Below are 12,647 nucleotides of genomic sequence, written 5' to 3'. Positions count from 1 at the left end.
CTCTCGACCGGGTCAATTGGACGAAACTTCTGAAAATACTTAAAGAAATCGGTCAACTGGAGAGACCAACTCATTCAAAACTTGTTCATAGGACAACGAGTGAAGATGCGCTTGAATGAAGGAGAAACCAATAGTGTGGAGATCTGAAGAGGCGTCAGACAAGGGTGTAGTATTTCGCCACGATTCAAAATTTACAGTGTGTTTAATGAAGGGAGCATTAATGGGAATTGGATATTTCAAGATTAGAGGGCAGATCATTAACAATATCAGGTGTACAGATGATAGTTATTATAGCTAGAATCGAAGAACTACAGGAGATGATTGACAAAATAGTTGACACCGGAAAACTATATGAAATGAAAATAAACATCGAAAAGTCGAAAGTTATGAGAGTATCACATGGAAATTATCCCTTACGGGTTACAGTAGAACAAAGAATACTTGAAGAGATCGACCATTTCAAATATCTGGAAAGTGTTTTGACGAAAGACACATATTGCACCAGAGATATCAGGCCAAGAATTGCCATAGCCAAAGAAGCATTCAACAAGAAAAGGTCACTCTTAACTAGCAGCCTTAATATTGGGCTAAGGAAGAAATTGGTCAAGTGCTATATATGGAGCTTTGGACTTTGATTCAGAGATTTGGACATTACAGAAGTTAAAGAAATATTTAGAGCGCTTTGGGAAGATAAAATGGGCAGAGAGAGCAACAAACGTAATGTTTTAAAACTCATAGGAGAGAAGACACTTACACAATTATTCGTAGGAAAGCCAATTGGATTGGACACATCTTGCGAAGAAATTCCTCATACCGCCATGGAAAGAAAGCGAGAACTAGGAAGAACACAACTGATCGATGATTTGAGAAACAGAAGAAAATATTGGGAGTTAAAAGAGGGAGCAGAAGATCGAAAAACGTGGAAGAAACATTTCCAGGCCTAAATGTAAAATTGAAAAAAAAAACTGTAGTCCCAGGACCTACCGAAAGACAGAATACTTATTATTATGATTATTATTATTAAAAGCAGCAGCCCCATAAATCTAACTGATCTTAATATCAACTGGAGAACACACAGATTTAGTCGTACAGGTTTTTTTTCTACTGTTTTCACGAAGGTAAGACTTCAAAATGCTTTCTAGGTTAGTTGTGATATACAAGAAGACAGGTATTGTTCATAGAGCAGCGAATACGATCATAAAACAATTTTCTAAAATTCTTAAATGTCTTGGGAGGAGTGCAATCTTAAACAACTTCTAATTCAGTGCTGTTCAACCCTTTCTTCATGATATCCTCGATCCCAGCCCCCGCCAAGTGATCTTTGTGGTGGACAGACACCGTGTGCGTGGGTTTTTCTCGGGGCTCTCCCGTTTCCTCCCACTTTCTTCATTCCACCATTTCATTCATCACTCATCATCACAGTCTCCTTTAGCCTAACCGGCATAACCGTGGGACGTAAAACTCAGATTTAATTTCATTTTTCTTTTAGTCACGAGAGAGGAAGGTAGGAGTTGGAGGATGGGTGGTGGGTCAAGTTCTTACTAACCCACGCAATCTCACCATAGAAAGTAAGAGGAAACTGAAGAGTCTTCGAGAAAACTCACGCACACGGTGTTGTCCTCCACAAAGTCCACTTGTGTGCTGTGACACAATTGTTTGGATAAGGAATAACTGTGTAAGTAATTGCTAGCTACAACGAATAAGTATTTTGAAAATTTCTTCCGGTAATTATTTGAATATTGCAAATTAATAAGAAAGAGATATTTATATTTTAACAAGGGTAGCCTCCACTATAGATCACTTAACATAGTTGAACGTATCTTCGATAAGTAAAACTTCAATAAATATTTGATGGTGACTGTATTTGAGTAATCTCCACGTGTCGATTTAGTGTAAAGGCTTTATCATGGGTGTGGCTTTTAATATTTGGATTTTATTTGGTATAAAACCTGCTATAATCCTCTTATCGTTCGATTAGAAGCAATCATGTTAGTCTAAAAGCTTAGCTTCGATAAGTCTATACTTCGAGGAATGTTGCAATGGCTACGAAATATTTTCTACTTCTTTATGAAGAACATATTGAATTCGCTGCCTTATTTGAGCCTGCAGTCGACATGATTCATGGAGTTTGACCCACAAACTGACAGTTGAAAGCAATTCAGATCCAAATTAACAAATAATTCTTACCTAAACCATATAATGATAAGTGTTATCATTTAACGTGTGAGAACTGATTAGATATGTTGTTTTCACGCCCAAATATAGCGTCTGCTGTAATATCTAAAATATGTCAGTATTTGAGGTAAAAATGTGCTATATTCGGTTTACCTAGTTAAGGAGTCTCCGAAATCGAGAGAACGTTTGTTTCATTGGTAAGTTTTCAGTTCTCTTTCCATAAACCGTGCTTCTTTCCTTTTTTTTTATCTAATTATTCTTTAAAAAATACCAAATCATGAGTTCTGAATGGTAATTATAAGTTAGTGTTCGTTTCTAGAATATGATCAGGTTAAACTATTAGTAGGAACTGGTAATTTGGGTATTGATAGACCGCTCTTGTATTACACATCCACTAATCCACTTTTAAATAAAACTGCCTCATAACTTCTAATTAATGCTTAGACGCACTTCTGTGCCTTTACAGGACCAACGGTTCAGGGACTGAGCCAGCAGTTTAAACCTCCGTAGCTCGGCTCCTAATTAACCTAGAGAGATGATTTAGGTGTCTCTTCAGGAAGGATAAAACTTTCCAATGGTGTGCATTTTTATCCACATCAGGGGTATAGCAACTGAAGGGGAAAAAGTTGGATGTTTCAGTTCCCCCTCTGCCGTGTCGTGACAAAACGCTGTAACTTTGACGGAGCAGTTTTGCGAAAATGAGCCGTAAAGTTTTCATCCGAAAATGTGATCTGTATCGTGTAGAACCAGTGTAACTAGGCAATAACGGTCAACCACTTAATTTTCACCAAATTTAATCACACAACATGCATTTACGTAACATTACATGTAACCGCGTGTTCCCAAAGTCAAGATACACTGGTTCTACACGATACAGATCACATTTTCGGATGAAAACTTTACGGCTCATTTTCGCAAAACTGCTCCGCCAAAGTTACAGCGTTTTGTCACGACACGGCAGCCCTCAGCATTTGGGTGGAAACTCTCTCCTCAAAGGATCTACAAGCATAAAAAGTAGTATCAATAAAGATAAATATACTTACTTGTGATGTCTGGCGTATACTAGAGAATTTTTTTTTTTTTGTCTTGCGCACGACAAATAAGTGTTGCCATAGTCCGACAAAATGTATTTTCTTTTTTCTTTTGCGGGTTGAGCACGGGAAGTATAAAAGTTCTCGTTGGAGTCTCTCATAACCTTTCCAACTAGGTATGGCTTATATCTCTGATTATTAGGGGCGTCGTTAGGGCTGCCAACGTTAGGGTAGATCAAACTATTTGAAAAATATGTACAGGATGATTCTCGTAGGAAGCACATTCGGATCCCCCCCCCCCATTTGGTATTGAACTTTCGCCCTTGGCGTACGCATGAAAATATTTTACTGCGCATAAAGTGTTGCCAGCCTCTCAAATTTCCAAAAACAAAAAGACTAATTAAAAAATATATACGGGTTTGGTATGGAGGGCATAAAAGTTAGCTCGTTGAAATCTGTGTTACATAAGCTTTACAACGAGGTATAGTTAATGTCCCTGTGACAATCAGAAGGGATACTAGAGCCGCCAACGTAAAGGTCTGATTTTCTTAATCCCTGTCGGTCTTGAAAACCCGTAAATTGAGGCTGCAGGTATATCTTTCCGTGCTTTATCCATATTTCGTAAAGTTCATTTGTGACCTCTTATCGGAAAAATGATTTAGTGTACAAATGCCTCTTTGTTATTAACGGCCACTCCATTTCTACACCATATGAATCTTTGGCCCTTGTAACTCTTGAGACCGTATTCCTTGTTGCAAAAGTCAACTTCATTTGTCACATGGAAATTGTCTGATGGTTGCAGTAAAGCGTAAAGAAGTGCGTTATTGTTTACGGAAAAGAGGTATGTTTTCAACGCAAATGTGCTTGCATATTTTTATGTACTAGAGGAGGACAGTGGCTCAGTGGCAGAGCGCTTACCTCTGGCGTGTGTCTGTCTCTGGTTCGATTCCCGGCCAAATTAGTTTGTTGTGGACATGTTCATGAGTTTTCTCGGTACTCCCACTTTCTCATTCCACCAATTCTACCATTATTATTCACTTGCTTTAATCGTCGCCCTTAGCCTAGATAGCACAATCATGGGATGTTAAACTCAGATTTCGTTATTCTTTTTATGCTACTTCACTTTCAACTCTGTAGTTTCATTATTGGTTGAAAAGTTCGTAATGTATGCTTCGATAGAAATATTGGTGCTAGTAACTTCTTGAAGAAAGTGAAGATTAATCTGAACTTGGTGCATGCATGTACAATTCTCACCCATCACACACTTGAGTGAAGAAGCTCTTAGTCAAAATGAAGACTATTTTCCTCTTAGTTTGCCTTGTACTCACCAGCAGAAGTAATCCCCAACCTGACTGCTATAACTCCATTAGATGGGGTCCAGTACTTAAGCTAATATCTCACTGCTGAACAGATGCCCAACTTACGCCTAACATTTTAATCAAGAGATAAGTTTTTAGTTTGTTTCAAATGTGCCCTCGAAAAATGTGAAATATACTTCGGGCCCCACCAACGCTGCCCTTGCCCTCTACCGGGGGGAAAATTTCCTTTGCTGTGGGCGAAGAATTAAATGACCTCGGCTGTGTTAGCAATTTGTCATTCAGTAGTTTGATCATGCATTTAATGATGTGTATTATTATTATTACTTAATACTTTCATAGTCTGAAAGAGGAATTTTGATTTATTTTTAACGAAAGCTTGTTTCCACGGAGGTGTCTCCAAGAACAACTTGCTAGCTACACCGCTGCACCACATGAAAGTAAAATTGTGCTATTAGTCCGTCATTAAGTTCATAGCTTAAAATTTAACTGAATAATCCTTGACTAATCAGTTAATGAAAGAAAATTCACACTAGTTGCCAAAGTGCTTTTCTTACTTTCTAAGCAGTAAATTAACACTTCTTTAACTAGTGCAGGCGTTGTTGAATGTGTCAGAGAAGTTAGTACTACTCCCAGTGTGACACACTTATTCAATTCGTCTAATTAGTATGATTAGCATTTGGGCAAACTGACCGTACAGTTCGCAGGCTTTGCATTGTAACCGGTGAGGAAATAATTTTGTAAAATACGCGATGAATCACGTAACGCTTGAGAAATTCATTACCCTAATGAAGAGCAGTGTTTGAAACTTTGCTAGTTCTTGCGGTGCGCTGGACAGTCAACGAAAGGTAGGAGTCTTTTGTTTTATACTCATCAATGGCGTAATAAATACCAATACTACGAGAAAGGCACGCACGATCTTGTGGGGGCCAGGGGGGCTACAAGTTGCCTCATCATTAGAGGCATAATGCCTTATGCAGAGTAGTTTTCACGTAAGATTAGCGTCATACTAAAGACCTGAATGTTGCAGGAAACATGTTAGTCACTCTTTAGTATGGTACTAATCACGCGTCAGAACGACTCTGCATAACGCCCCGGGTGTTTAAGTACTAATCACATGGAAAAATAGGCAGCAAAATAGGTACAAAATAATGAACCTCAATAATATCCATAAACTTAAGTGGGGGGGGGACGAGTGGTAGGGCGATCACCTCTGGTGAGTTTGGTTCCTAGTTCGATCCCCGGCCAAGTAACTTTGTGGTGGACAACATTGTCTCTTTGGGTTTTCTCGGTATTCGTTTTCTTCCACTTTCTCATTCCACCAATTCTTCCATCATTCACTTGCTGTGATCGTAGTCTTCCTTAGCTTAACAGGCATAATCATGGGACGCTAAACGGAACGATCTCATTTTTTTTTTAAGTGTTCAATAACGCATTTGATCATTATAGAAATTTTCACAGAAAGAAAAATGAAATAATCTTTTTGTGTACTTCAAATAAATTGTCACTTCTTCATAGAATTAGTCCACAAGTTTCTCAGTATTTTATACACAGTAGCCTAAGCAAAGATATATAATATTTATTTATTGCTTGAGCTGACTTTTTTTTTAAAAAAAGAGGTTCATGTAGTTAAAGTATTTATTTTGAAGAAACTGCGAAGAATATGAATCTTAGCATTAATGTACAGCCTCAACGTAGAGTGAAATAGCCAAAATAAATTTGCTGAAATTGAAGACAAATCTCTGAAAATGAACTTCGGCGCATTCATTTTTTATGGCATTTGATTCAGCAATTAAAATTCCTTTTTACTTATACTGTTTGTCCGGGTGTCCGCCCGTCCGAGAGAGGTCTCAAGAAATACTTGATGGATCACCAATTTTGACCAGCGTGTAGAGGCTCAAAAGCTGGGATTGAAATCCGTTGAGGAAGTTGATTCATTCAGTTAAGATACGCCCCCCCCCCATGTATTGCCCCTTGGTAATATGCAATCCAACTGTACGTAGGTATCATTTTGGTTGCATACCATTCAGCTTCAATAATACAACGAAAGTCCTTCATTTGTAGTTATGAACATAAGTAGAGGTAAGTATTTCTTATGGCTCTAACCTCTACTTACGTTCGTGGCTGTACACCTGAGTTACTTACATCTAACATTTAAGAATTGGCATTTTACCTAACATCCAGTCTCTAGTCATCATATATGAAGAAAGAAACGCTGATATAGTGAAATCTCTGAATTACGGACACCAATCAGATGATTTTGTCCGTAAATGAAAGGTTTTCGTTACAAAGAGGTTACACAAATTTAATAACTAGTCTCTTAATTGTATCCAGTATACAGTAAATATGTGAGTGATAAATATAGGCTAATGAAATTTAAAATACTGTACAGTATTCGAATACCTTTGAGGGTGATTAGTTTGCAACAATCAGCCGAAGTTAACGCTGCATTATTAACGCCGCATTTTTAGTATCCGTATAGTCTAGATCTTACACTGTTAAGTAGAAGATTGCTTTTGTTCTTTGTCGATCTTTCACGTACAACTTTACAATTTGGGGCCGCGATGGCTGTGGTAGAGCGTTCACCTCTGGTGCATGGGGTCCTTGGTTTGATCTCAGCTCGCGCCAAGTGAACTTTGGTGGACAAACACCGTGTGCGTGGATTTTCTCGATTCTCCAGTTTCCTTCTTCATTCCACCATTTCGTTCATTCTCATCAGTCTCCGTTAGCCTAGCCGACATAACCGTTAGACATAACTCAATTTTATTTCTAATCTCTCTACAGAAACTGAAGCTGTCACATATCAACCACTTCCGGTTTTAACTGTGATCATTATAGAGTAAAAATGGTGACAGCAAGATGTGGTTCACTACAACCAAGCAAGCATTCGAAGAAGACATTTCATGTCCAACCTCAAGTCTATGCTAAAACCGGTAGTGGTGGATGTCCACCAATTCCCCTGATTTCAATATTGGTCCACATAGATCAAAATCAACAAATACTTCCAGTTTTAAAGTTAGAGAAATCTGTAACATAGCGAGAATCAGGTTTCTGTAATCAATTAAGCTCCTAAGAATATATTCAGTGTTCACTCTGTATTAAAACCGGGAGGTTTATAAATAGACTTCAGTTTCAGCGGCGGGTAGGTAAAAACAGTAAGTCGAGAACAGTTTTTTGTAGGCAATTAAACGTCCCAAGAATATGTTCAATCTCCATTCTAATCTCTACTAAAACTGGAAATGGTATCTACAAGTACTTGAGGTTTCAATAATGGTATAAAAACCACTCCTTCACGTGGTATACATGTGGCACTGCTACTTGTTGAAATGTTTCAACGTCTTGCCCTCTGAGTTATTCTTAGTTTGTGATATTACTTCGTTATTAGAAGAAATATTAAAGTTTGCTTTTACCTTTCGGGTTTCCAAACTATCCTATGCATAAGTATCGGAAGTCTTGTAGAACGGCTGGCTATATCAGTCTGTTTCTGTATCTCGTGACAAGTATCAGAGCAAAATCTAAGATATTTATTTATTTATTTATTTATTTATTTATTTATTTATTTATTGAAATTAAGTTCAGTGTCAGGGTAGGTTCAGTCTCATCCGTTAACTCGATTCAAAACGCAAGTGGTATAAATTTCACAAGAACACCTAGCAATAAATAATAAAACGCCGGCCCTTGTGCAGAACCTGGAAAACCTTAAATCCAATCAACCCACATAAGTTGGTGTAAGTGGACCATACATTTCCCAAGTCTCATAACCCTTGAACTGGTTGCGCGACTTCCTAGTTCGTTGCCTCTCAATTTTAGTTCAACGAAAACTCTGATCACCGAAAATACTACTATAGGCATGCTAGCCATTGCACGCGTTCTTTCCTCAAACCCACGCGCTCTGAATGATTCGATCTGACTTGTTTTGGGTAGTTCGTTCTATATGAACTGCTTTGAGTGGTGACGCCAAAGTCTCCATTCACGTGATTTAGTTTCAGCGGGACGATTAGCTGAAACCTCGTATACTACATCCTTATACTCTGACCGAAAATGGTCCTTTACAGGGAATCGAACCTGTGCTCGTGCTAGAAGCATGTGCACTTGACTAAAGACAGAATATGAGTTTATTTATGATTCATTCGTAGTTAGTTAACAAGATTCATACTAGTTATTGCTCAATATTGGGACCACGGTGGTTCACTGGCAAAACGCTCCCTTCTTTTGTGTGTGTGTGTGTGTGTGTGTGTGTGTGTGTGTGTGTGTGTGTGTGTGTGTGTGTAGGGGGAGCGGGGCGCTGCGGGAGGGTTCCTGGTTAATCCCAACTCGCACGAAGTGGGCTTTGTGGTGGTCAAACACAGAATTGGTTTTCTTTGGGAGGGGGAATTCTCTAGTTTCCTCCCACTTTCTTCATCCCAACATTGTCTCCCTTATAATTGGTTCATAATCATGAGACGTAAAATTAGATAATTTGTTTTATTCAGTTTTGAAAGAAAACTTCGATATTTAAAACAACGTATTCCAATAAATTTTGAGCAATAGAAGAGATTCGAGGCTGCACCCTCATTGTCCCTAAAGAGGATCCCGGGAACAAACACGAATCTTGAGGAGAAAATGTAAAATTTAAGAGTGGACCTATTACTCAATACATCATATTATACCATACCATTATTCAATACAACTTAGGGGGCGCGGTGGCTCAGTGGTAGAGCGTTCATCTCCGGTGCTTGAGGTCCCTGGTTCGATCCCAGCTCGCGCCGTGTGGACTTTGTGGTGGACAAACACCGTGCTCGTAGGTTTTCTCGGAGTTCTCCCTTTCATCCTACTTTATTCATTACACCATTGCATTCATTTTCATCATCACCGTCTCCTTTAGCCTAACCGGTATAACCATGGGACGTAAAACTTAGATTTCATTTCATTTCATTTTCAATTCAACTTAAGATAATCATAAGTATTCTGCTATTTGCAGGTTACTTGCCGCAACTGAGAAGCTTGCATGCTCCACGGTCTTCTGCTAACCTTTTCGTCTTCACGTATGATTTTTCTACTTTGACACTGTCCATTAATTGTAGACTGCTTGCCCTCTCCCTCTTTCATGCCACCATACCCTTTAACGCATCCCTCATGATACAGTTCCTTCTTAGCGAATGTCCCAATCAGTTTCTCTTACTTTTCTTAATAGTACATAAAATTATTTCCTCCCCCACAATTTCTAATACCCCCTCATTCGTTTTCCGCTCGACCCAGTAAATTATCTCCATTCTTCTCCACATCCACATTTTAAAAATTTCGAGTCGTTTATAATTTCCGCGTAGTGTCCATGTTTCTGACCTATACAGTACAATACTTCATACAGCCCATCTTACGAGTGTTTTTCTCTTCCCTTTATTCAAGGTCCCACAATTTTTTTTTCCTAAATACTTTTCACCATTCCTATCCTTCCTTTTATTTTACATTTACATTTCATATTCTCACTACTACTTCTATTTTGACACCGACCGCTTCGTTCCAATCATCCTTTTTCTTTGTCACATTTATCTTCATTCCACATTCTTCAATCTTTCAAGTTTTATAACATGTTATTTATTCTCTCTCCAGATTCTGCAACAAGCGCCATATCTGCAAACCGTATACACCTAATCATTCTACCTCCTATTGAAATGCCGTCTTCGTTATGTAGGCTCTTCTTCCCTCTCTTCTAGATAAATATTAAATAATGTAGGCGAGAGACAGCATCCCTCTCCAACTTCCCTTTTAATTGCATTCTGTCATTTCTTCTTTTATTCTAACAATTGTTGGGAAGCAAGGAGAATATAGTAAAATATTGTCACCCATAATCTTTGGTCCAGGGATGTATAGAGAATGCACTTGTATTCATTATAAAACCATTCTTGTTCGTTCTGAACTTGTTCTTTTGATTTGGTGCTAAAAAGCGTCGTTACACTACAGCATGTACGAATCCATAGTTTACTGTAAATAAGGGCCACATATTCTTTCAATACAGTATCGAACCCCTGTGATTTCAAGCTTTCGTTCCTGCTATGACGACACGGTACTCATCCACACTCGCATGAAAGGATGTTATAAAATAGAGGATCTGTCCGTACGTATCTTCATGATATGAACTCAATGAAGCCAAAAAAACAGAGCATCGTCTGAGCCGGCACGTCTGATTGGCTACTCTCGTTTCCGCCATGATTGTTGGCTCGAAACAGAGATCTTAGTGGCGCGGAGTGGGCAGAGTGGGTGTGGGGAAGCTGTGACGTATGACTTTACGATTTTGTTGTATGGGCAGATCCTCTATTTTTTTAACATTCTTGCTCGCATGGAATCCCTCCAGAAATCCCGAATAACTGGATATGTCGGAACGGAATTGCAATCTTTAATGCTCTACACCTTTGCCCTTTAGGCTAAAGGACACACATTATTCATGAAAGCAGTGGCGTATGCAAAGGGATTTCCCTTCCCTTTGATCGAGATGTCACGTAAAAATAAACATTTACAATATTAAACATGGATACAATAATCTCAACGATAACTTGGGATTACCTTCGTTAAATTCTGCATACGCTACTAAATGAGAGCAAATGATTGAAAATAGTTAAGTGGAATGAGAATGTGGGGGAAGGAACACATGGCCAGACTAGTAAATTGACACAAGTTATTTGAATTTCCGCAATGTGATTAAAAATATGGATGGGTTACTGTGTACTTTCAATTTAGACAATTTAAAACATATAACAGAAAATTACATGGGCGTTCACTGGGAATAAATATCCTTTGTTTGTTCCACCTTTTAAAAATAAAAGGTACCTTTTGTGTAGGATATTGTTCATTGATTTAACATCCGCAGAAATTCAACAAAGCGTGGGAATGTCACGAGAACATGAAAGAAACAAATTACTGTTCGTTTATTAACGTGACTCCCTGTCGGTTCGCCGCACTGTTATTCCATCATAAAACTTCTATGGCTAAAAGACTCCTTTCCGAAGGGACAGTGTTTTATGTCTTGAAAAGAAAATTAAAGGTTATTAAAACGGACACAAACACAGAAGCGTCTACTAAAGATCATCGTTTGCACGCGAATTATGAAATTCTGCTGAATGAATTATGCAGAGCGAACGTGCTCATGGGTAACCTTGAATCGCTGAATCAATCCGAATTGCCCTAAATTTTGTACGCTTAAGGATGTTTGTAAAAATGGAATGAAAACTTCAAATTATTTTGTATTGGGTCTAATCGTGTGGGCAAACAGTTGCATAAGCAACATCAAACGGTAGACTAGCTGTCACTCGACTTTATTTTCCTGAAATGTGAAGGACAATAGTTTTATTCCCTTTTTTATATTTCACACGAAATGCACTTCACTGAATTATGCATACAATTCAGTACTTATTCAGTACTTGAATCTGTACCATGCTATACTGTGTGCACACACACACGCTGTCAAGCATAGCGAATAACCCACCAGTTTGTCACGTGTTCTACTGAACCACTCACAAAAAGGGTTTCTTCAGAGCCTTCCGATTGCCAAATTCTGGATTTCGAGTCAGCTGATAGTTTGTGTGGTTTTGCTTCATTACAAGGATCTAGTTGCTTGTTAATTTGAGATTTTTTTTAGAGTTCGATTTGTGTGTGTAATGAACTTTCATGCAGTAGCGTACGCAGTTTCCTCAAGGGCAGAGTTCAACCTCACAAGTTCACAAAATTTCAATGTGCTTTTCTACATATCTTAATGTGATAACCATTTCTTTTTAAGTAACTCAAGGGACGTTAAACCCGGAACCCTCACTATACCACTGCGTTCATAGCTATTTTTGTTTCTACGCCAGTCGACACAAACAATTCTCTACTATATTCACAGAAGAGAGAATATTTAATGGGGTAAGTATAGTTTGGTTAGCTCTACGGTATATGTGAACTGTGAACTACCTTAAGATGTCGTTCGTTCGTTCCAATACTATAGCTCTTATTTTGTAGAAGAAATCATTTCTATACTGTTTATTTATTGATATTTTATACAGCACAAGACGATTTGGCTGAAATTGAAAACATAAGGTGGGAAGACCAAAAAATACAAAAAAGAAGGTATAAATTAGCAAATTAAAGGAGCGATTTCGCTGTGGTTGAACAC

General features: G+C 38.3%; 1 protein-coding gene across 6 annotated transcripts in view; it reads left to right on the top strand.

The window, feature by feature from the left end:
- The window catches only part of LOC145674406 (putative Na(+)/H(+) antiporter nhx-9), a 310,549-nt gene that overhangs the window by 172,777 nt on the left and 125,125 nt on the right, over window positions 1–12,647 (top strand). The window contains exon 1 of one of the 6 annotated variants that reach the window (XM_081744428.1): window positions 2,353–2,372. The exons of the other annotated variants lie outside the window; for them this stretch is intronic. The gene's annotated coding sequence lies outside the window, so the exon portion shown is untranslated. Of the gene's footprint in view, window positions 1–2,352; window positions 2,373–12,647 lie in introns of those variants that run through there. 6 annotated transcript variants of the gene reach the window in all.

This window comes from Thermobia domestica, chromosome 17 (assembly GCF_964235325.1).
Source record: "Thermobia domestica chromosome 17, izTheDome1.hap1.1, whole genome shotgun sequence".
In the NCBI taxonomy this organism is placed as follows: Eukaryota; Metazoa; Arthropoda; class Insecta; order Zygentoma; family Lepismatidae; genus Thermobia; species Thermobia domestica.
Note: the sequence above shows the minus strand (reverse complement) of the source record. Positions and strands in the feature narration are given on the sequence as shown.